A 27,662-nucleotide genomic window follows, 5' to 3' on the forward strand; every position below is an offset into this window, starting at 1 on the left:
CCATCCATTTCCCTCTATTTAATTCTATAAATTAGGGTCTCCATCCCCTCACTTGATCATCCACAATCCGTGTAACTTCTTGCTGCTAGTTTGAGTTTGAATCCATCAAGAGCATCCATATCATAGCCTTAGTTTGACTCCATAATCCATTCTTGAATCTTATCTATTCTCATCCACATTCATCCATTGTTGTGCGATTTGGAGAGCCATCCACATCCAACAATTGGACCAATCCAAACAAGTCAAGTAGGGGAGCATTCTTGGCTTCAACTAGTGTCCAAATTGGAGGAAAAAGAGAGACTCATCTCTTGCAAGGTAATATTTGTGTTAGTTTATGCATTTATTTGAGTTTTTCCTATCTTTTGAATTTAAACTAACCTGCTAACATTGCTTGAAGTTTCCCTTGGTTTAGATGCAAGAAAAGATGTAAACAATAAGGCAATGGAGATTTTAGATGTTGATGAAGAGAATGAAAGGAAAGAGGAAATAGAGAAGGAGAATATTGAAGAAGAAAAAATAGAAGAAAGAATGAATAAATAAGAGGAGAAGAAAGAAGAGAAGACAGACAGTCCAAAGAAGGACATAACAAAGGATGTAAAGGAGGATGAGAAGGCATAAGAGAGAGTAGAAGAAGAGATAGAAGGGAAGAAGGAGATATTTGTGAAGGAGAAGGAGAAGAAGAAGGATACAAAAGGTGAATGATAAGGTTGTCTATTGGAGAAGCTTCCAAACATTTTAGAGATTCAACATGAAACTTGTTGTAGTTGCAAATGAAGTTCCAACCACTTGTCATTGTAAGAGTGTTATAGGTACCCATGTCTCAAGGTCAAATTGACCTTAGTAAGCTATCACCCCTGCATATATTGCATGAGTGATGTCCTCCATCATATTACAAGGAAGAAATTTATTATATCTTAGGTGGAGTGCACTAGTTTGGTGAATGATACACTAAAGTTTCTCCATGAGAGACTTTCAAAGGTTACTTTAGATAAATCATTGAGTGATGCAAAGAAACTATAGGTGTTTCTTAAAAAATTAAAGGATCATGATTCTAATTTGAAAGCTACAATATTGAGGGAAGTTGAGAAGAAGATAGTGGAGAAAAGGTTAGAAGAGTTAGTAAATAAGTGTGCAGATGCAGACATGTGGCTGCAAGAGAGCATAAATATTTTTGAGAAGAGTGTAGATAGTGTCGTAGAAGTATATCAATTTTGTCACAAGTAGCCTGAGTCAAGAGAAGAAATACTAAATCATAGAACATTTTTTAGGGCTATGAAGAACACAAATGGACATTGAGAGGGCGGGTGAATCAGTGTATTTTAAAATTTAACTAAGTGTGCTAATATTGAGACTGCATATTAATCAAGAATACACACACAAACATAAATCAAACCACAACACCAGATTTACGAGGAAAACCAAATCTGGGAAAAACCTCATTAAGAATAGCTATTGGAGTTTATTGCTCCAATCTAGCCTCAAAGTAAATAACATATTACAAAGTTTAGGGCACCAACCTAAGTAGCACCAACCCCAGAACTTTAGGGCACCAACCCAAGGAGAGCCAACCCCTGATTTTATGAGAACCTACTCAAAGGAGCACCTACCCCTGCTCTAAGCACCAACTCAGAGATTTAAAATGATGAAGAATTACAACTACAAGTTGAGTACCTTGTTATAGATGATGTTCTATAACCGTCGTGTTTTCCACACCTGAAACCAAATCTTTTTTTTTTTTTTCTGCTTATAGGGTTTTTCTTCTACTCCCTGATATCTACAATCACTCTCTACACTCTATCTTGTCTTTTCAATAACTCTTCTTCTCTTTGTAGTAGCTCTCTGCACTCTATCTTGTCTTTTTACCAGCTCTGATCTTTGTTTAAATGAGATCTCCACTCTCTGCTTGCCTCTTACTCTGCTCCACATAGTGTGAAATACACACTCTATTTCTTACACTCTATTTTCTTACCTCTCTTACATCTACATCAATGCACTCAAGTTCTCATGATCACCACTATGTTCTCCACACGTGCTATAGCTTCTTCTCCATGCTTAGTTTTTTTAGTACTATGTTCTGTGTTCTTACAGAGATTTTTCACCTCACTCTATACATTGACAATGTCACACTTTGTCAACATAACTCCACTTAATAAAAACCCACTTTACCTCTTAGGGTTTTCCCTCCAAAAGATAATTCACTAGAGATCTTCTAGAGTCTCTAAAAAATCTTTTTAATAGATTGATTGGTTTCCATCATTAATTTTATCTTCTTCCTTAGATCAAACTCTGAGTACAAATTACTAACTTTAGTAATCTTCACTTGCACACTGTAGTTATATCTTGTTTGCTGAAGATCATTGTTGAACACAAGATGCCAGTGAGAGGGGGGGTGAATCAATGGATTCCAAAATTTAACCCTTTTTCTCCTATAAGGTGTATACCGGTTAGTAGATCTAACACAAGGTAAATATACCGGCGAGATAGGAGGATGACACAAATGTAGCCACACACAAAGGGAACATCACATAACACTGGATGTACGATGAAAATCCAACAGGGGAAAAACTTTGGTGAGAAATGCTAATAGAGTCTACTGCTCCAATCCAGCCTCACAATAAAACATTGGTTATAATATTTAGGGCACAAGCCCAAGGAGGACCACCCCTTCTTTAGGGCACCAACCCAAGGATCATCAACCCCTGATTTAGGGCACCAACCTAAGGAGCACCAATCCCTGCATCAAGCTCCAACTCAGTGATTACAATGTCATATATCAAATACAAAAGTTAATACCCAGTTACAAATGGGTTTTGTAACCTCTGCAATCTTTCGTACGGTTCTACTCTTCTCAACCGATTTTCCTCTGCTCTACTTTCTGCCAGTTCTCTTCTCACTCAAATCCTCCTCTCATTCACTCTCTGCTGCAACCTAATCGGTTCAACCTCTACCTCTTCTCTGCTAGTACTCTAAACTCTAATCACTACTGGTTCTCTTGCTTGCCGGTTACTCGACTTGCTCGTTTAACTCTGCACTATTTTGTGGCTTTGCAGATCTCCTCAACCACTCACTCTGCACTGCAACTCCTTCTCTGCCTTTTTGCAGGTTCTAGCACTACAGGTTTATACCACCACAACTCACTTTGTAGTTTATCAGTTACTTTGACCTTGCCAGTTCTTCCTCTGACAAACCCTCTCATCAGTTGCACCTCCAACACTCAGTCTCTATGATCTTCAATGAAGTCTTCTACTGGTTGGCTCTCTGCTACACTTTGTCACTTCACTCTTCAATATCTGACACCTTAATCATCTGGCAGCATCATCAATAATCTTTGGTCTTGAGTTGACATAATTATCGCCAAGTTTTCCCACCATGACCGACATTCAAACTACTGGCGTGCTAGGGTTTCTTCATCAACCTTGATGCAAACTAAATTGGATCAAATCTATTTCCAGAGATAGTCAACCCACAACCAATCACCTATGATCGCCAATCACGCTGCATCTGGAACATGTTTTCTATATTTAGCAAACATGACAACCTGCATCCTGATATGTCAGCCTTGTGATTTGTCAATTATTGTTTATGATGCAGTTTCCTTTACCTACTTAGATATGCTCGATCAGTGCATCCTAGATCTCCTCTATTCATTTGATCTCAAGCCGCAAACCCCTGCAACACACCCATGATTTTTGGGGTCTACCATAAATGTGGACTTAGTCAATAACAACCTCACTAACTCACACTTCACCGACCACAACATGCATGACACCTATGTCCTATGTGTCATCATTGTCAGCATCCACCTCTTCTAAGTCATCTGTGTCGGTTCAGAGAAGATCACCGACCACCCACATAATCAGTGCATACCTACTGGTTGTCTAACCCAGCCGGTTCTACCCTAGCCAGTCTGCCTTCAAGCTTGCACATTGCTGATCTGTCAGTGGAACACTTATTCTCAGTCACTTCACTTTCCAAAACACAACAACACATATTCGTCGAACAAGAGCTTTTCACTTGTCACTTTGTTAGGTTTACCGATGGACATACTTACCAGTAGTCACTTTGATGACACCATGTCATCAATCTATAACAGTTTCCATTTGTCGACATCTACCTTTCAATTGCATTCTTTGTTTGTAGCTGCTCAACCTTGCCTTCTTCTTTATCAGCCTGAACATCATCTCAACTGGTTTGTCAAAGTGACCAACCCATCACTTCTTTACTCATCCTTTTCTATCCTAGTGTTACAACATGCCAAATCATGCTGATCTGGTGCACATATCTAATTTCATGCACTTGAGGCATCCTTTTGATTCACTGGTTAATCCGATGTGAGCCTTCAATCATCTACCTTTAATATCTCTCTCTTATCCCAGAAGGTTGTGATGCATTCCATGCATGTTGGGGGATAAGCTCCACTTACTGGTGGGAGTGGATCCTCGTCACATATTCTGCTTCTGGCATTGCACTGATATGAAACTTTTTTCATAGAGCAAATATATCTTCAATCCGACACATATGATCCATTTGGGCACGCTCACTGTTAGTGATATCACCAACTTGTGATACCATCTTCATCTGGTGGGAGTCCTGCTGATTGACACCCAACTGCATACCGGCTCTACACTTTTGCATTAGCACACCCTGTATTCTAACTGTTCACATGCTTTCCGATTGGCAACCATACATTGCCAACATATCACTTACCAGTTGTTATAACATACCAGTCTCCAGTCCTTATGTCTTCAACACTAAAGTTGATATTAACTTTTGTACCAGTGAATCCAATGATCACAATGCAGGTTGACATTCTCTTCCTTACTGATGACAAGCTATACCGGTAACCTGCTATACTAGTTGACATGAATGACAACTATACCAACAATCTCTCATATCGGTTGCCATGCTATACCGGTTGACATGCTATTCGGGTTGACATCAATGACAACACAATGCCAACAGTCATATGATCTTATTGATCATCACACTCAATCTTCTACAGGTTCTACATTAAATGCAATCACCTTCCTTAGATGTAGCTTCCATGGTGATCAAATTTTATCAAAATGGGCCCCAATAGTTCCTTGACAATAGCATCTAATTTGTTTTGTGCATGCCACATTCTCCATGTCATCATCATCGTCAGGTCAAAGCATGGTCAAACATCCATGTGAGCCAATTCTGTGTTGGCACCTAGTGATTTACCCATCATGTTTTCAACATCGCAAACTATACTTATGGGATGGCGAGACCGCACACTTTCTTACACTTAACTTGCCTTGTAAGATATATATATTTTTATTCGTCTTCTTGGCTACGAGCTGGCAGGGTATGTTGCAAAACACATTGCTCGATCTTATGAGGCAAACATTCCTTCCTTCTTCTCGAAGAACTGTAGATGAATTGGAAGTCAAGATGAGTTGACCTACGGTGCTGTGAAGACACTTACCTTTCTTCTCGCAGTACCACAAATGACTTTTTAGCGGTGGAGTTGGAGCTTGCAGGGTTGTGGAGGCTATAGTGATAAACATAGTGTGATATATACTCTTCTTTTCACTAGCCATCTTTGGTCAACACTAACAGGTTGATCTATGAAACAACGACCATCCCCTGTTCTCTGTCTATGCATGAGGTCATAAACACGTTGAGTTTACCACAACTAGTTTATAGAAACTTTATCAACAAGACTCAATTGATCTTTTAGGCAATCAAGGTATCTTGCAAAAATAAGATCTCTCATTAATAAACTCAGACACGCAACAAGTGGTGATAAACACACAGTGTAATCTACATGAAAAAGCTTCCATGCATTAGAGCCAAATCTGAACCAACACTTCTCCCCTTTCATCCTAAACATGAACCAACTTTGCATCTGTGTATGTTGATATCAATGAAAACTCAATGCCAAAAATCTCCCCCTTTGGCATTGATGTCAACATCGCTCAAATTCTCCCCCTTTGACAATAATGGAAAAGGGTGAGGTAATCAATAGCCAGCCTCGCTCAATCATGCATCTTCTCTTCCTTTGAACTTCTTCTCTCAACTGATGACATGCCCCCTATGAGAATTTGCATTGTGTATATGGTTGCAATCACAATAGTTTTATCACATACACTTCTGTTACGCCTATGCTTCTGTAACACCTCCTATCATTTTATTGATCCTACTAATGAGCATCTCCCACTTAGAACCATACTACCACATAGGTTCAAGGAAATATAATTTGAAGCTATGAACTTCCCCTGAACCACAAACCTCTATGAGCCATTAAGTGCTGAAGGAGGGAGGGACAACACCCAACTTCAGTTTAGATATTCAAAAGTGTCCTTGGGCAGAGGTTTTGTAAAAATATCAACCACTTACTCACTTGTGTTTACATATTCAACCTTGACTTCCTTGTTAGCTACCTTCTCCCTCAAGAAATGATACTTAATTGCTATATGTTTTGTCCTTAAGTGTATTGTTAGGATTCCCAAAGATACTGAGAGGGGGGGGGGGGGGGGTGAATCAATATCTAACCGGTTAATGGATTTTCTGAGTTATTAAATGAATTGCATTCCAAAACAGTGTACTGGTAAACCAGAAATAATGCAGTAAATAAGATCAGTAAACGCAACATAGAAAGAACACCATAACACAATATTTTTAATGAGGAAACCCGGAGTGGGAAACACCTCGGTGGGATTTGTGACCGACAATATTCGCTCACTGGCCAGTAAGTGAATATTACTGATACAATAGGGGCCTGCACATGCAGGAAGGCCAACTGCCTAAAGCTCACTACTTAAATACAAAAAGGAAGTCTCACTAACTTACAAAGGTGGATTATATAAATCCAATGTCATGTACTACTTTGAATCAACATTTTCTATGCCAGGTTCAGTACCGGTTTAAGCTCATACAACTTCCAAAACCCTATTCCAAGGTTTGCCTTAATATTCACATCTCCTATTACATTCCTTCCATATATCTCTTCATCATATGAATTATTTACAAGATCTCATACTTATATGAGTCCTAATACAATTCACCTTGTTGGCTTACAAAAAGATTTTATAATTAAATACAAAATACAATAAACAAAATCCTGTCGGCCAAGGTGCCGGTAAACATCTTTGCCGGTGTCAGTGTCTGTGCCTGTGTTGATGTCATAGGATTGTAAGGTTTCCATCAATGATAATACCTTAAATCACCTACAATTTTTCATTGGAGTGTGCATTTTCCAACATGCATAACATGGTTCTTGGAGATGTTGATTGCACTTTAATTGTCACTATTGATGGAGATTGGATCCGCATACGCTACTTGGATGTCCTTGAGTGTTTGCTTCATCCAGAGAACCTGTGAACAACATGTAGAAGCAACTATGTACTCCGCTTCAGCAGTAGATAAAGAGATTCTTTTTTCTTGCTGTGCCATGAGACTAATCTACCACCAAGGAAGAAGGCACCACCACTAGTTCTTTTTTGGTCATCAATACATCCTACCCAATCAACATCTGTGTATGCTTCTAAGATGAAGTCACCATTCTTTGGATACCATAGAGCACAATCAAGTGTACCCTGTAGATATTTGAATATTCTTCTCACATCATTTACATGAGATTGATTTGGAGTAGCTTGAAATCTATCTACAATGCACACAACTTTAACTATATCAGGTCTAGAGGCAATTAGATACAATAAACTTCAAATCATTGATCTATATAGAGTTTAATCTACACTAGGTGACTCATCATTTTTACTTAGTTTGCATCCTGTAACCATGGAGGTACTCACTAGTTTGCAATCATTCATATGAAATATTCTCAACATGTCTTTTGCATACTTATTTTGGGAAATGAGTATACCTTTATTCAGTTGTGATATTTGCAGTCCAAGGAAGTAGGACAACTCTCCTAGCATTGACATCTCGAATTCTGATTGCATTTGATCAACAAATTCTTTGCACAAACTATCTTTATTTCCAACAAAGAAAAATCATCTACATAAATGACAACTATAATCATGATATTACATTCAGTTTTAATATATAAGTTGCTATCAGCATATCCCTTCTTGAAACCTTGCTGATGTAAATACTTGTCCAACCTAGAGTACCATGCTCTAGGTGCCTGCTTCAACCCATGCAATGATTTTCTTAACCTACATACAAAGTCTTCATTCTCATGCGATCGAAAACCTTCAGGTTGCTCAATGTACCCCTCTTCATCGAGATTTCCATTTAGAAATGTAGACTTTACATCCATTTGATATACTTTATACCCTTTGTATGCTGAAAATGCTAGAAACAATCTTATGGCCTCAAGCCTAGCAATAGGGGCAAATGTCTCCTCAAAATCTATGCCCTCTACTTGTGAGTATCCTTTGTAGACCAATCTATCTTTGTTTCTTATTACTATGCCATCTTCATTCACCTTATTTCTATAAACCCACTTAGTGCCTATAACATTCTTATCAGTTGGCCTTGGTACTAAATCCCATGTTTTGTTATTCTCTATCTGCTGCAACTCTTCTTCCATTGCGTTAATCCAATGAGTACTCTTGCTAGCCTTATTATAATTCTTTCATTCTAGTTTAGTCAAGAGGCAAAAATTTACTTCTTCATTATTTGCGGCATGCTTTCTTCTTGTTTGTACACCTCCATCCTTGCTACCAATAATTTGATCTTCAGGATGAAATTTTTGCACATACTTGCTGGGTGGCTTCTTTATAGTTTCCTCTTCTCTTTCAAATTCTTCTTCCTCATCTTCATAACATGGTTCCTCAATCTGATTCACATCACTTTTCTTTCCTTTTTGGAAGTCCTCATCAATTTTTACATTCACACTTTCAACAACCTTCCTGAGATGTTTGTTAAAGAATTTGTATGCCTTGCTATGATTAGAGTATCCTAAAAAGATACCTTCATCACTTCTTGATTCAAAGCTACCTAGTCCATCTTAATCTCTTTTGATGAAGCATTTGCTGCCAAACACTTTGAAATACTTGACTGAGGGTCTCCTATCATACCATAATTCATAAGGTGTCATATTTCTATTCACCCTTAGTTGTACTCTGTTTAAGGTGTATACAACAATGTGGACTGCCTCTTTCCAATAAACATCAGGCATATTTGCTTCATATTAAATTTGTTCTTGCCATTTCCTTGATTGTCCTGTTATTCCTTCCCACAACGCCATTTTGTTGTGGTGTCCTAGGTGCTGAATACTATCTTCTGATTCCATGTCTCTCACAGTAATCTTCAAATTCATTTGATGTGAATTCTCCTCCATGGTTTGATCTCAGACATTTTAGCTTGTAGCCACTTTCTTTTTCTACCATTTTCTTGAAGACCTTAAATCTCTCAAATGCTCGTGACTTGTCTTGCAAGAAGGTGACCCATGTCATTATTCAAAAATAATCTATAAGCAACACAAAGTATTTTTCTCCATTTAATGCTCCTGTCCTTGTAGGCCCACATAAGTCAGTATGAACAAGTTCTAGTGGCCTTGTAGTTGAGTATTGTTTAGTCTTGAAGATTACTTTAATTTGCTTCCCCATTTTACACTCATCACAAAAAGTTCTTGCTAGTTTGATAATCTGAGGTATGTTCCTAACATACCCACTCTTTCTCACCTTAACAAGATTATCAAAACCAATATGACCTAGTCTTCTATGCCACATCCAACTCTCATCAACTTGTCAAATCATACAATGAGATTCAAACCATTCCTTCAAGTTGTATACATTTCCATCTGTCCTTTTACCTTTTGCAACTAGTTTACCATTACTCTCTTTTCTGATTTCACACCCCTTGGAATGAAATGCAAACTTATATCCTTTGTCACACATTTGACTCACACTCAACAAATTGTGTTTTAGAACTTCAACATAATAAACATCATGAGATTTCAGCTTGCCATCAATGTTCAATGTGCATTTACCCTTGATTTTGATTGATGAATTATTTCCAAACATCACCGAACCACCATTCCAATATTTAATCTTAATGAATTTATTTTTATCACCAGTCATTTGGTTGGAACACCCATTGTACCCACAAGTTTTTCCTTTCAGCATGTAGGGCAGTTTGAACAATCAAACTTGACGCAATCTTATCTTTATCCTTTCTACCCAAACTTGTTTGGTTTCTTTCTTCCTTTCTGCCATCCCATTCTGTTCTAGTTTTGCATTAGGTTTAGATGTTGACATTGTCTTCTTTAGCTTATCTCTCCTAAGCTTACAATGTTTTGCAATGTGGTCCAAGTTTTGACAATGATAATATTTGACATTTACATTGAATGATGAATTTGAAAATCTATTGTAGGACCAAGACACATTTCTCCTACATTCATAACTTTTATGACCATACCCATTACAATGATAGAAAATAACATTCATATCCTTAAGAGAAACAAATTGATTTCTACTTTTAAAACTAGGAGACCTATGCATAAGCTTACAATCAACAATTCTATGACCATAAGTATTACATTTATAGCAGTAGCCATGGAATTGAGGTACATACCACTCATTGTTGAAGTTGTTTCTCATTTGTCTCCTTGGAGAAGCATAGGTCGGTCTTCTTGAGCTCTTCCTTTTTGTATCCTTGACTTTTGTGAAGCCTCCGTCATTAACATTTTCTTTTCTTTTAGGATTAACATGCTGGTTCATTGACTAATTATTTGTAGTAGCAGCATATGTCTTCTTCTCATTTGGCTTGTTGATAGTGAATGCTTGTTTGAATTCACTTTCAGTTGAAGAGGTGAAATGTATCTCCTTTCTTGGTGAATCTTTAATATTAGAACATTGTCCCTTTTCAATCCAACTCCATTTATGTCCTTGTTGTGCTTCTGCTTACTTAACATTTTGTCTAATGCTTTAGTGCTGCCAACATAATTAATTCTCATGTTGAGTTCATCATTATTATTTTCCAATTCCTTTCTTAGGTTTACAAGATCTCATTCCAATTTTTGATAGTCATTACCCTTCTTTTCTAAATCTGATTTTGTTACTTCATACATCCTCTTTGCTTCTTCCAACTGAATTCTCAAATCAGAAATTGTTTTCTTTGACTCCTCAAGAGATTTGTTCTGATGTTCTTGTTCTTCAACAACAACATTCTTGTACTTTTTAAATTCTTTTCTCACTTTTCTAAGTTCTTCTACTGCACTTACAAGTTCACCTTCAAGGTCTACTTTGGCTTCAACTTCCTCTTCTTCGTTATCAACAATATGTTCATCAAATAACTCTCCTTGTGCCATAAAGAGATTGAATTTTCTTTCATCTTAATTGCAGCAATCTTTAGAGACACTTTCTTCATCAGAGGCATCATCTTGAAATGTGTAAAGACTGCTTTTTCTCTTGAAATTTCTTCTACTAGGTGTAAAGCGGAAAATCGCGATCGAACCCTAGTTGCTCTCCCCTCTTCCAACTCCAAGGAGAGAGAAGGGAGGTTCACTAGGGTTGATGGTTTTCACTTAGGAGAGAGACTTTACATTCAAAAGAGGGGTTGAAACCCACAAGATCCAATCCCACACAATGCAAGATTGGATGCTAAATGTGTTTCAAGGGTTAAGAAAGCAAGGCTACCCTCTTTTGTAAAGAATGTTGAAAGAAGAATTAAGCTAGGAATGCATAGAAAGTGACAAAGATTCGCTTATAAACTGAGATAGGGATATAGGATGAAGCTGCGGACCTGGAATTAGTAGTAAAATGTCGATACGACGCTGTCCTGCAAATTTGAGCAAAAGTTGTCGGGACGATGGCGCCCGGCGCCACGGTCCTTCGAAAAATCCGCGAAACAAAGGGGGATCTATTCGTCTCTGCACAAGGATTCCAGATCTTCAATTTCAGCCGCGTACCTGCAACCTACACATAGAAAAGCGAAGACGATTGGGGGGTTAGGGATTAGGGGTTTGCCTTTAGGTCAAACCTCGGTTTTGGAATTAACCAAGAAATGAGCAAGTGCTGTAAATGTAAATAACTGTAAAACAAGTACTAATACCTTGTTCTAAGGATGCTTGTATCCTTATGTGTGAAGGTATAGATGTTGTATGTTGTATGTTGTATGTTGTAGTAGTATGTAGTAAGTGATCTCCTCTTCAATGGTTGAATCCTTGCCTTGAATGCAACACTTAGCCTTGAATGGAGACTTGAAATGATCAATTGCTTGAAGGAATGCTTGAATGCTTGAATGCTTGAGTATAATTTCCATGCCTTTTCCATCATATCGAATGAAAGAGGAAAATGTCATTTATATACTTGTCATTTAGGGCTGATAGACTGATTTTCCCGACCTTAGGCCGACCAGGAAAGATAATTTTCCAATTTGCAAACATAAAGACCCGAAGTCCAAAAGAGACCGGGCCCAAAATAGGACCCAGGGACCAGGGCGCTGGGCGCCATGGTCCTGGGGGACCAGGGCGCTGGGCGCTCTGGTCCCACCTCCCGGGACAGCAGGGTGCAAAGGAGGTTCAGGCCAGGGTGCTTGAAAATGCAGTTTTTGGTGTCATAATCAGGTTTCGGGGTCTCCATTCAGGTTGCGTGTTGCGTCGCCATCGTGAAGACCCAAATGCGGTCGAAATTGCAAGTGTCACAATTTTAGGACGCTACACTAGGCTTATAAGAATTCTTCATCTTTTCTTTGCCAAAGACCTTCATGTTTTTCTTTTCATCTTCATCCTTTTCTCCATAAGGGCACTTAGATGAAAAATGTCCAATCTTTCCACAGTTGAAACATTTGAAAGGCAACTTACCTTTGTACTTCCCTAAACCTCTTTTGAGATTTCTTACAAATTTTTCTACGACAAAATCAGTGTCATTTTCATCCTCATTTGTAGCTTGTTCTTTTCCTTTCTGTGAGGTATTGATGGCAACATCTCTCTTTGAGGTTTCTCCTCCTATTGTTCTCATTTCATAAGCTGATAAGGAGCCAAATAATTAATCCATAGAGAATGTCTTTAGGTCTTTAGCTTGCTCAATAGCAGAGACCGTTGTGTCATACTTTGAGGTTAATGATCTCAGAACCTTCTTGACAATTACTTCATCTTTGACATCTCTCCAAGTCCTCTTATAGAACTCACAGTATCATCTACTCTTTGTAGATAGTCGGCTATCTTATCCCCTTCTTTCATTTTTTCAGGTTTTCAAACTGAGCTCTTAGTGTTCTCATGTTTGAAATCATCAAAATCCAAGCTAATTAGACTGAAAGGACAAATCACAAAATCCTTAACTAATTGAATTGATTTTAAACACAATACAATGAAATAAATGATAGAAATAGAAAGATTAAACTAAATTAAAACTCTACATTCTTCACTTGTGCTTCCATTGTTCTTCTCCATTATTGTTGGTGTAGGTGGCTCTCAGGTTTTGCACTGATTTCCTGCATAAGATGGACAATAATTTTGAAGACTGTGATTCTAGCTTGAAATGAGAAAATGAGGTTTAATTTATAGATTTTCAACACAAAAGAGGTGATAATTTGAACTCAAGTGTTGATTGATAGACAACTAAAATTGATTGATCTGTTAACTTATTAGATTGAGGAGTCAAATGAATTGATTGGAGAGTGAACTCAATTGATCAGAGAGTGAACTAAATTGATTAACTAGTAGATTGAATAGACTAGTCAGTTGATTGAGTTGATGAATCAGATGACTGAATTGATGGATTAGAAGACTGAAATGATTGATTAGTCATAAAAAGTTGATTTGATAAAAATGGGAGATTGATGAGTTAACTAATTAGATAATTGATTTGATCAATCAGTTCTGATTTTAGCATGTGCTGTAGGATTTTGAAATTGAATTTGATTTTCATTTTTAATTTGGATTTGAATTTGGACTTTCGAATGCTGAAATGTACATGAAATTAACTAAAATTCAGATTTGGTGAAATATGAATTTGGAAGAAATGAAATTAATTGGAATTAAGTGAAATTAAAATTTGGGGAAAATGACATGAAATTAGCTGGAATTAGAATTTGGGGATTGGAAGAATTAACTTAATTTAAATAAAATTATTTAATCATAGGAAATTGAATTAATTAAATAATAAAGATTATTTAACTAAGGAATAAGTCATAATTAATTAAATAATTTATATTTAATTAATAATTGAGATAGGGTTAATTGATTAAATGATGAAGTGATAGATATTCGATAATTAGAAATGTTAAATGTTTTGATTAGAAGAAATATTTAATTCAATCAAATAATTAAAGAATTACTTAATTAAATAGACGAATAATTAGTGTAGAATTAATGAGACATTTTTAGGTGTCTACATTTTCCCCTCCTTGAGACCATGTCAGAACAAACTTTTTTCAAAGAAAACAAAAAATAGTTCTACCCTAGTATGCCCTGATGACATTTAGGGTATAAATATACCCCCTTGGAAAAAGTGGTCAAAAATTTGTGGAACGAAGACCATTTTTTTGAAATTGTGCTAGTAATAGATCATGTGAAGTTTGGTAAGATTTGGATCTTGTTTGGTATGGCTACGACTGCGTTGAAGTTGGAGGGATCCATGACTATTAGGGTGACAAAAACCCTAATTTTGAGCTTTATATTAAAAATTGGTTTTGATTTGAGCTCATTTGCACTCATTTGCTTTGTAAGAATTCCTTAAGATTATAGTGCTTTCAGTGTCCTTGGAGCGAGATGGTGGATCATAGAGAGAGGTTGCATTTGTCCAAGCGAGTGAGATCATATCAGAGACCTCTTGACACTGGCGACATGGTGAGTTTTAAAAAATTATGCCCTTTTTTGTCTGTTTTTCCAAAATTTTCATTGTTGTCTGAAAGGGTTAAAATTATCTCATTCACAATTGATTATCGATTAATTCACATTTGATAATAATAATTCACAATTGATATAATTAATTCACAATTGATAAAATTGCCCGCAATAGCTATTATTGATTCACAATTGAGATAATTAATTTGTAATTGAAAGTATCAGTTCACTCTTGCTAAATTTGGTTCGCAATTGCCTTAATTGATCAACAATTGAAAATATCAGTTCACATTTGCTTGTATCAGTTCACATTTGACATAATATGATTTTTTTGTGTTTTCTCATGATGTGAATGGCGTATCTTATTCATTGTGCTTTTTCTCAAATGCAGGAGCATTATCCAATCTTGATCGTGAGATAGACAAGGCTGGATGGTCTTGATCAACATCACGAGTTAGATGTAGAGGATACCGCTTTTCTTTGACAGGGTGGATTGTTCCATATACCGCACTTGCCCGAGGTTACGACCAACAGGGCCATAATTACTACTTTGATTAAGCGGTGGCATTCACAGACTTGTTTATTTCATCTTCTGACAGGTGAGGCGTCTACTTGAGGCAGTGTGGCGTATTCTACACATTACCATATTTGGTGCTCAAGTTACTTTTGATCATAGTGATGGGATAACATCCTTGTGAGCTTTGTTTGAGTGTTCCAAGGATGATCTTAATATCCGAGGTCATTATGAGATTAATTGGGATGATTTTGATTATGATGATCTCACCATTGTTCTTGGTTGCACTGTTGCTAGATTATAGATCCCTGATAAACGTACCCACGGTTTCCCTGTTGAATGGGGATGATTTATTCACAATATGGTTATTGATAGATGTGTGTTTGCTAGGTGTTCCTATCTTCTTTCCACTGTATATCATCAGTTGCATGGGATTCTATTTTTGTAGTAGAAATCCATTGGATGTGGTGTTACTTTGCTTCAGATATGGGCTTGGGAGCACATAGCTATATTTTGTCCTATGATATATGTTGATTTAGAGCCAAAGCAGCCATATGCTTATAGATACACTATTGGAGTGAGACATAGGGCATCAGGTAACATTTTGTATTGGCGTCATCAGAATGATACATTACAGTACTTCTCATGGAGACCTTATCTTACTTGCCCTGGTTGGGCTAATGATGCCAAACACCTTCGTTTTTGTCGAAAACAAAGATATCTATTGGGCAAGATGTTGGTGGTCATAGGGTTATTGATCTGCATCTTCTTGGTTGTGTACTCTGATAGTTTTGGGAGATAAAGGGTATTCTAGATGTGACAACTTATTTTGCTCGTACTACTCGTAAGATCGATGATTAGGGTGCATGTGTGCAGCCTTATGTTTCCATTGCCAAGTTTGATGCTCTTGCTCCTATTTAGTGGGGTTGGTGAGTTGGTGTCACAGATCCAGGGAATACAACATAGTATAGTTTATAGTAGATACAACATAGGCCCATACCTTTGACAGATCCAACAGTTCCGATTGCTGCTTAGCAAATTAGACATGATAGGGGTCTTAGAGGGAGAGGGAGAGGGCGAGGTAAATATGGTGGGGGAGATGGAGGAGGGAGAGATAGAGGGTAGAGAGATGGAGGAGGGAGAGATAGAGGGTGGATAGATAGAGGAGGGAGAGATGGTGGGTGGAGAGATGAAGGAGGGAGAGATGGTGGATGAGGAGAATAGGATAGGTGTCAGATAGATTTGGTAGCAATAGTTGCAAAGGAGGTGGAGGGTGGAGGGTGGAGGAGAGGATGTGGATATCGATGGAGGTATTGCATCTATGAGCAGTTCTGGTAAGAGTGGGAGTGAGAGTGAGAGAAATGAGTCAATATCAGGATCATTGAGTAGTGATGGAGATGAGGGTGGGGATGGTGGACATGATGTTGATATTCCCGAGACTATGAAGAGAGGAGATGTGGAGGGAGATGATGATGAGGGAATGAGGGATCAAGTTAGGAGTTTGGAGGACTTGGTTGCTACTTTGGTGCATCAACAGATGGAGGATAGAGATCAGTATCGACGGACAATGGAGGAGCTTACCATAGAGAGAGATCAGATAGCCAGTGAGAGAGATCAGCTACAGAGAGAGAGGGATGAGGTAGTAAGGTGGGCTTAGATCACCATGGATGCACATGATCAATTATTTGGGCCAGTGATAGAGGCAAGAAGCCAGGCAGATAGATATTTTTATGCTACACAAGAGGGTATTTACTATAGGAAGGCTTATGAGAGAGCCTAGTTTTAGTGCTTTTATGGGGAGGAGATATAGTCAATCTACTTGTTGACAGACTAGTAGTGGAGGAGTGATGGGTCCACCTAGGGCTCCATCAAGATAGACTGGTGCTAGGTGAGATACACCTACTGATAGAGGCAACATCGGTTGAGATGCTTTGTTATTGATGATGTATCATAGATACGATGTATTTTGACACATTGATGGGATATATAATATGTACTTTTGGTGATGAGTTATTTGGTGATATATGTTATGGTCTAAGTTTTGGTTTTTATTTTATGTTTACTTAGTAATGCATCTGCAGACACCTAAAATTGTCAAATCTAATTAAATAAATATTTTATTTATTTAATTACTTTAGCCTAATTCTTCTATTAATTAAATAAATTTTTATTTATTTAATTAATTCATTTATCCTCTTCTAGCCTTATTTCTCATTTAAATAAATACATTTATTTATTTAAATTATCCTTTTCCTAAATTAAATAAATATCTTATTTATTTAATTATCCCACTTCCTCTATTAATTAAATAAATATTTATTTATTTAATTAATTCATTAGCTTTTTCTACCTATGACACATGTCATGCATCTCTTAATTCATACACTACCTACCCTTTCATTATTTTATTATTTCTTTTACCTACCCTCTAATCATAGCCGACCTCCTTTTACACCTCTCAATCTTATCCCTCCATTTCATATAGTGTCTTTTATATAAGGAGATGCTTCCTTCATTATCAAACCCTAATCATTCATTCTAATGAATAATCTTTTATGCGCTTTACTACACTATGATCCTACTTGCAACCACATTTCGTTCTTTGTTGAGCTCTTGTGCACATAAAATTTGAGAGCAAATATATCAAGAAAGATCAATGGAGATAGGAAGAATGGAGATCAAAACCCTATTGGACATGTGATGGTATAATCTTTGTGATTTCATTTGATTTGCATTGTCTTAGGTAATCTTCATATGTTATGGTGGATCTTTGTTGTTGTTAGGCTAGGGTTTTGTGGTTGAATTCATTTAGCTTTTCAATATTGTTATTCATTTTCACCATATACATTTTGGCATGCCCGGTGGGACTCTTGTCCCTTTTGCATTTAACATCCTGGTTGCAGATTTTGTATTTTGAAGTTGCAGATCTGACGTTTTCGGCAGCATTTTGATATTTTCGCGTCTGCGCACTTTCGAATCGCGTTTTTGATTTTCTAGCACATCTGCGACATCTGGAGTCACGTCTATGTTATTGGCAATATTTTATTTTGCAGTTTCCAGGAAAGCACATTTGTGTCATTTAGCTGCGTCTGTGTCCAGAAGACGCGTCTGCGTTCTGTAGTCGCGTCTGTGTCTCACAGAACCGCGTCTGTGTCACCCAGTCGCGTCTGTGTTGAGGGTAATCGCGTCTGTGTTCACCAGTTTCAAATTTTGGGTTTTTTTTAGTTTTGGGATTTTCTATTCAGGGTTTCAGATTTGGTTTATTTTGAGCTAAGATTTTCAGATCTAGCTAACGAAATTGGTGCAGCTTGTCTTGAAAGTTAAATCGTTTGGTTGAAGGCCCCTATTTTCACAAAGTCTTTTGGGTTTAAAATTTACCTAACTTGTGTGCTTGCAGGAAGGGGTAATCATTTAAAACAATCCAAACTACTAATAAATCTTTGTTGTAGGTCCTTGGCAAGGGTTTTTGGATTTTTATTGTGTGCCTTGTTTTCATAGACTAGAAAACACTTCAATTGGTGCACTAAAATTGAATCATTGTCTTTTGTGTCTTGAGCAATAGACTCTTTTTGTTTAATCTTTAGAGGGCTTGTCTTCCTGTGTGGTCATTAGGACTACTAGTGAGAAGAGAATGACCCAAGTGGTAGCGAGGAAAACCCACCTCTTTCGAACCACTATAAACAACTGTATTCATGGTGAAAACTATGAATAACGTGTGCTGATTAGTTCATACTGACACTATGTCTCCCCATAAACCAGTTTGATCAAATTTATTTGATCAGTTGTAGGGTGTAACCCCTACCGGCTGGGAGCCTTCTGTATTTACAGAGCTGAAAGTGCCGCATTTATGGCCACACAAGCGGATGCCCTTACTAGCACCTTTTTGTTTTAGAAGCCCAAATCCTTCTAGTTGTTGGGGTAGGAGGTCGGACCTCTGATAGCGGCCCACACACATACGGTTCTTAGTAGAGATACAAAGTTCACAACGAGGAGTTTTCGTGGGGACTGATGCTTGGTTGACCTGAGAAGTGAGTGCCGAGGGTGGAGCCAGTGAGGTCAAGCATCTAAGTATCCACTCTGAATAACGTAGCCTCGGGGGTAAAACCCCATGTGGGATCAACAACTATTGTCTTGGCTAGCCATAAGAATTGTGCTTGACTTATTTTAAACATTCAAAACATTCAAGACCAAACAGCAAAACATTGTGTCTTTTGTGTCTTCAAGTGTATGCAAAACATTTTTACATCAAACAACACACTTTTTTGTTTTTGGAGTCATTTTTGAGTCTAGACACTTGCAAACATTGAGTCCTCATCAACACCGTGTCACAAAAATCAGTCAAACACTCAGATTTGGTCACAACAAAATGACTTCACAGATTGGAAAAAATTGCACAAATTTTATAGAAATGCGTCTGTGTCAGACATAATAGCGTCTGTGTTGTATAATTGTGTCTGTGAAGGGCAGAAACGCGTCCGTGTTTACAGAATCAACATTACACTTTGCAAAAAATCTCAGAAACGCGTCTGTGTTAAACAGAGCCGCGTCTGCGTTAGGAAACCACGTCTGTGAAGTATACAGGCATGTCTACGTTCAAAATTGAAAAACTGTTACAGTCCAGCAAACAAACACAGTCAGTTTCAGAATTCTTGAGCTTCTTAGGTCATTTCTCCAGGACTTCATTTAGCAGTCAACCTATCTTTGGGTCTCACAAAGTCCATCATTGCTTCACACCTTACATTACATTCACATTTGTCTAAACTTGAGTCAAAAGGTCACTTGCTTGTCCTCATCATACTTTGTCAACACACTACATACAACAACACTTTGCTAAGTGGTCCCTCATCAAGGTTTCTTACCTTTGGGTCTCATTTGGTCTTACTTAGAGTCAAGGTCAACTTACCTCATCAAGAGAAAATATCCTCTCTTTGGAAGTCACACCTACTCTACTACATACATACTTGGTCTTACACTTTGGATATTGCAAGTACACTTCAGATTCATTTACATTCTAGCCAACTCTTGGTCTTCCATACCTCTTTCCATTTTCATCTAGTCTCACACATCTTGGTCAATACCTAGTTCATGGTTGAAACCCGTCTTCAAAAATCTAGGAGAGAAACTAAAGAGGCTCAAGAGTCCGCAAACATGAGTTCTTATGAGTTTGAGAATGATATCTTTTTCAATTCCGATCATACTACACTAGCTGACATGGATGCCTATAGAAACATTCCAAATGTTGAGAACATGGACACTACAAACAATAATGCTACACACAATGACAATATGGAAAACTTTTCCGTACATTCAACAGATGTGGAAGAATCCATTATGAATCCCCATTTCAATCGACTGGTTGAGGAAATAATGAGGAGGGATAGACAATACTTCTTACAAATGATGGCACAAAGTGGAGCCAAGATACCTCATGATTTTGACATGTCTCAAATAATGGAAAATCGACCTTTGCAACAACCTCACTCCAACATGGATCAAAGAAGGCCTAATAGTGGAGGAAATAGAGGACCACATATGGTACTTGAATCACCATCAGCTTTGCTTCAAAAACCAGAGGTCCCACATACACATGGTCAAGCATATGATACTCACCTTCATAGACCGTTATGGAAGTCTTATGCAGACAGATATGCTCAATCATATACCAATGCTAAGGATCAACCACCAAAGCAATTGGATATTCAAAGGCATGCTCAAAATTTGGACACAAGGAAACCCCGTGTCAAATTTGGGGGCAACACATTAGAACATGACATGAATGTAGAGTATGGTATACATGCACAAAATAGATATGGTGTTCCTCAACATGAATTTATACCAAGTGGTACATATACACAACATTACTATAGACCTCCTCCATATAAACATGTGTATGATCAATATCATCCATATATGCAACATGCTCCTCCTCCAATTGGTGCCTCAAGCATGGGGTATGGTCCAAGAAGTCGATCTCCACCTAAGAACAATTTGGAACAACAAATCAGGGACTTACAAAAGAAAATGGAGGACATAAATACACCAAAGCCAACATACACAATGAGAGACATATGTCCTTATCCATTTGACAAGAGCATTCCAATACCTCCTTTTCCTACACACTTTGTGACGCCTAAATTTGATAAGTATAGAGGAAAAGGGGATCCTAAGGCACACATAAGATAGTTTTTCACAACTTGCATTGAGATAGCAGCAGAAGAGACATATTTGATGAGATTATTCCCATAGAGCTTAGGTGATCAAGCTATGGAATGGTTCTCCCAACTTCCACCTGTAATTAAGTCATGGGGTGACTTAGCAGAGGCATTCATTAAACATTTCTCCTACAACATAGAGACAGACATATCAGTCACTACTTTGTGCAACACCAAGCAAAAAGAGGGAGAATCTTTTGCATCATTCTTACAAAGATGGAGAAATCTAGCCAGCAGATGCTCTTGTGAAATTCCACAAAAACAAATGGTAGAGATGTTCACACAAAATGTTAACAAAGACATTGGCTATGATCTAAGGAAAGCTTGTTTGTCCACCTTCAAGGACGTTATTGAAAAAGGCTTAGCAACAAAGAAGGTCCTAATTGAACAAGAAGTCATTATTATATTCAAGGAAAACAAAGATGACTTTAAAGGAAAAGACAAGCCAAGATTTTGGAATAAAAACAAAAACACAGTCAATGATGGTGTTGTTGATGCCAATACAGTGCGAACCAAATTCATTTTTTTCCGGATCAAATCAGGTGAATACTCAAACAACTTCTAAATCACGAAGGAAGTATACTCCATTGGGAGAACCACTTGAGTCAGTCTTCAAGAAGCTAGTGGCAAACAAGGTAATCACTATTCCAGATTTTCCTCCATATGAACCAAAGGTTAAACCAAATTGGTGGAACGATGATGAGTATTGTGAATTTCATAAGAGCAAGGGTCATAAGACAGGTAATTGTCATCGACTGAAGAACATCATACAAGATCTCATTGATAGAGGTGACATTAAGATTGAGGGACATTCGTCTAATCAAGAACATGAGATGTTTAAGGAACCATTCCCAAAACATGACAAGGGAAAAGCTAAAGCCACAGAGGATCAAACCAACTATACCAGAGCATCTTACAACTATGATTCAACCATCAATCACATCTTGATGGACAATTATGTCTCTACCATTATCATCAAGGACAAAGCGTCTGAGAATTCTACTCGGAGACCCAGGATTGTCCTAAAAGGTGTTGGATCTTCTTCTGAACCTACCTCTGAATGTCATGTTACAACCCACCGAGGTAAAATCACTTTGCAAGGTGCTCCAACTAAAAACATCACTTCTTCATCAACCAAACCTGAGTATGACCTTGTAGAACAATTGGGGAAGACACCCGCGCTCATTTCAATCCTTGAGTTATTACGCATATCACCTGCACATAAAGCCATTCTTGACAAAACCTTGAGAGATACTGCTGTTCCTACTGATCTGAACGTGGACTGGTTTCAAGCCATGGTGGGATACCTTTCCATTCCACATTCCCTTACTTTCACAGAAGCCGATGACGCCTCTGTAAGTCAGCGACATAATGCACCATTACACATTGAAGCCTTCATACACAAACATCAAATAAAAAGAGTCCTGATAGATGGAGGAGCAGGTCTAAACATTTGCACATTGAACACTATTACACAATTGGGATATTCTGATAAAGCTGTGAATTCTACAAACAAAATTACCATTAAGGCATATGATGATGAAGAGCGTTCATCCAAGGGCACAGTCACCTTACCTCTCAGACTTGGGCCAGTTACAAAGGATGTGGTTTGTCAAGTCCTGGATTTAGATCTCACTTATAACATATTGCTAGGACGCCCTTGGATTCATGAAATGAGGGTAGTCCCATCCACATATCACCAATGCATTAAGTTTCCTCATAATGGAGTGGAAGTAACAGTTAACGGTGATCCTAATCCATTCATATACTGCAATAACCTAAAATCAAAGACTGAGACCATCATTCCCAGTAATCGTGAGGCTGTTCCTTCATCGGCATACATTGACCCTGAGTCGTTAAAACCTTCGACATCAAAACAAGGTGAGCTTAAAGGCAAGTTTCAAGACAAGGGCATGGGGGAATATACTTTAAATTAGACCATGTACTTACAACAAGTCATGAGTTCGCCAAAAGAATATGGAAGACCACATCCTAACAAGCAAGTATCCATCATGATACTCAAATGGGACCCTACTACCTTTCAAAGATGGGGCGAACTAGAAGAGGAAGATTTATACCAAATGCTTTTAAGAGACAATGAAGACAACACACAAGATCACATTAGTCTACCATGTGAGAAATATGGCAAAGGCTTCAAAATTCTACAAAAATTCGGGTATGATGGAAAAAGCCCTCTTGGGTTACGAAAGGAAGGCATCATTGAACCTTTACAACCTGAATTGACTTTAAAAAAGGAATGATCGAAAGGACTTGGTTTCTTAACTTCAAAGGTCCACACCCAAAGGACAGAAGAAGCCTTACAAATCAAAGCTGCTAAAATTTAACAAGAGGATCGCTATTCCACAGATTCCAACGAATGGGAATGGGGTTCCGAAAAGTCTTCTAGTGACTACGAGCTCACCAAGATATTCAGAGAGCCAGATGAACCAACAGAAGAAGAGGAATTTTATAACAAGTTCAGAGTCAGTCAAGAAACAACCCATGAGGAATCCACACAGTCCTTGTCTCAAGGTTCTAGGTTGAAATCACATAGGATGAGAACACCTGTCCCAGAATGCACTACTAGTGATGATAATTTGGATTCGCTCATGATTGAGACTGATGAGGAGAGTGCCATCGATGACCTCGATAATTACCTTGACATACTCGAATATAACTGCATCTGCACTCTTAGCTCCGCTAACTTTGAAGACATTAATGGCCTTCCCCTTGTTCACCACCAACTCATTGACTGGGATCATGAAGGACCTGCACAGTTTGACACATTCCAAAATGATGAAGCTTTTACTGACTATCTGGGGATATGAGATGATCTTCCTCCTGGGGACCATAAAGCGAGATACACTATAGAACTCAACAACGAGGCATATTTTGGTGAGGGTGTCGGACCTTCCAGTCGCAAAAATGTGAAAATAAGAACAAATCAAGGGTCTTATGGTGAAAACCACACTGTGGCGTTGTTTGACCCCAAAAAAGTAAAAAGAAAGGACGTATCTGAGGGCGAAAACCTCTCTGAGGCACCCAAAGATGGAAGGCTCGACATTCTCCCAGCATCATATGAGGAAAAGTCATCCATGTTGGTAGAGGAGACTATCAAAACAAACATTGGTATAGAAGAGGTTCCACACAACATATTCCTAGCTCAATAATTGACAGAGTCTGAAAGGTCAAAATTCATAAGTTTCTTCAAAGAACGACAAATCAATTTTGCCTAGTCATACGCTAATATGCTTGAATTGGATCCGGATTTGGTAATGCATCATTTGACAGTCAAACCGGGGGCAAAACCAGTAAAACAGAAATTAAGAAAAATGCATCCACAAGTGGCATTACTAGTCAAAGTGGAACTTGAGAAGCTATTGGATGTCGGATTCATACGCCCAATCGATTATCCTTAATGGATCTCCAGCTTAGTACCTGTCAGTAAACCAGATCACAGCATCAGAATTTGCACAGATTTTAGAGACTTCAACAAAGCTTGTCCAAAGGATGACTTCCCATTACCAAATATTGACTTGATTGTTGATCTCACTGCAGGTCATGAAATGTTATCATTGATGGATGGATTCTCTGGTTATAATCAAATAAGGATCGTGCCCGAGGATCAACACAAAACATCATTTACTTGTCCGTGGGGAAATTTCTACTGGAATGTCATGCCTTTTGGGCTAAAGAATGCAGATGCTACATATCAAAGAGCCATGACTACTATCTTTCATGATCTCATGCACGTAACCGTGGAAGATTATGTTGATGACCTCTTGGGCAAATCAATAGATAGAAATACACATTTGGATATACTTTCAGTCGTCTTTGATCGGTTGGAAAAATACAAAGTAAGATTAAACCCCAAGAAATGTGTCTTTGGAGTAACCTTCGGGAAGCTCCTAGGATTCATTGTATCCAAAAGAGGAATTGAAGCTGATCCAGCAAAAGTCAAGGCCATCTTGGAGATGCAACCACCAAGAAATATCAGTCAACTTCGATCCTTACAAGGCAGACTCTAGTCCATTCGACGATTCATAGCACAACTGGCAGATAAGTGTAATCCTTTTCAGCACCTTCTACATAAAAACATCAAATTCAAACGGGATGATAACTATCAACAGGCTTTCCAGACGCTCAAAGATTATCTTCTAAATCCGCCAGTTTTGATGCCACCAGTTCCAGATCAACCACTATTACTATACATATCAGCTACTCCAACAGCACTGGGGGCACTCTTAGCACAACAAATTGCCGAGGGCAAAGAAAAAGCAGTATACTATATCAGTTGCACATTGGTAGGATATGAGATAAACTACACACCAATTGAGTGTACATGTCTCACCGTGGTCTTTGCTTCATAGAAATTACGACATTACATGCTTACTCATAAGACTAAGTTAGTTGCAAGGATAGACCCATTGAAATACCTTCTCAATAAAGCCACACTTACTGGGCAACTGGCCAAATGGGTAATGATCTTGAGTGAATTCGACATCGAGTATGTGGACAGAAAAGCAATAAAAGGACAAGCCATCATAGATCAATTAGCAGATGCTCCCATGATAGATGATGTTCCTCTAAGTTCAGAATTTCTAGATGAATCCATTTTGACAATGTCACATGCAAAGCCATGGCAATTGTACTTCAACAGATCATACACACAACATGGGGTAGGAGCTAGCATCCTCTCTATAACTCCTCAAGGGGATTCTATGCCAAAATAATACCGCTTATCATTTCCTTGCGCTAACAATATAGCGAAATATGAGGCATTAACAATAGGATTGTGAATTGCAGTTCAATGGAAGATCCAGGAACTTCATTTTTTTGGGGATTCCCAACTTGTCATCCATCAAGCAACTGATGATTACCAAAAAAAAGATGAAAAATTAATGCCTTATAAACAAATGATGGATGACCTGAAACAACACTTCACAAAGATAGACTTTGAGCAGATACCAAGAGAGCAGAATCGCGCCGTAGATGCCATGGCTACAATTGCTTCACTGATTGATTTACCTCCAAACGAGACCCGCTATGAGTTCTTGGTGGATAACCTTTTGGTTCCTTCATATGAGATCATGCCTACTAAGACGATATGTGTTGTCGGTCCTGAATCCTAGTTATATGGTTCCATTTTCACATACCTACGTGACAATACTCTACCTCTTGATCTATCAAATAACCAATGTCGCACTTTCATTCGCCAATCCTCTCGATATGTCATTTTAGCTGATATCCTATACCAGTGAGGTCTAGATGGCACTCTTCTTAGATGTTTAGAAAGCGACGAAGCTCAGATTGCGTTACGTGAAGTGCATGAAGGGATATGTGGTCCACATGCTAGTGGTCCTACCTTGGCCAAGAAACTCATTAGGATTGGATATTATTGGCCCAATATGGAAAAAGACTCATATTAGTTTTTCAAGAAATGTAAGCAATGCCGAATTCATGGAGACCTCATACATGCACCAGCACAAGAACTTCAACCACTTGCGTCTCCTTGGCCCTTTTGTCAGTGGGGAATCGATCTCATAGGCAAGATTCACCCTCCTTCTTCCAATGGTCATAAATTCATTATCACTGCCACAAAATATTTTAAAAAATGGATTGAAGCAATGCCTCTCACACAAGTCACAGGAAAACAGATTGCTACATTCATCCTCAACTATATCATTTGCCGATACGGTATTCCTGTTTCCATTATCACTGATAACGGGCGTCCCTTCAAAAATCAGGATGTTCATGAACTCTGTGACCGCTTCCATATTTTCCATCATTTCTCCACACCATATTACCCCCAAGGTAATGGCCAAGCTGAGGCGTCTAATAAAACAATCCTTAAAATCCTAAAGAAGATAGTCGACGATGCTGGTCGTAATTGGCATATCCAACTTAATCCTGCACTTTGGGCCTACTGTACAAGTGTCCACACACCTACAGGAGCTACACCCTATTCACTTGTCTATGGCACTGAAGCCATCTTGCCTATTGAGGTCGAGCTACCCTCTTTATGGGTTTCTTTGCGAAACATCATTAGTGATGAAGACTATAGGGTCTCTCGCTTACAAGAGCTTGAATTATTGGATGAACGAAGACAAATTGCTTTTAATCATCTCAAAGCTTACCAACAATGAATGAGTCATAGCTATAATCACAGGGTCAAGCCTCGCACATTTGAGGTAGGTGATTTGGTTCTCAGAGA

Source organism: Cryptomeria japonica, chromosome 1, assembly GCF_030272615.1.
Source record: "Cryptomeria japonica chromosome 1, Sugi_1.0, whole genome shotgun sequence".
In the NCBI taxonomy this organism is placed as follows: domain Eukaryota; kingdom Viridiplantae; phylum Streptophyta; class Pinopsida; order Cupressales; family Cupressaceae; genus Cryptomeria; species Cryptomeria japonica.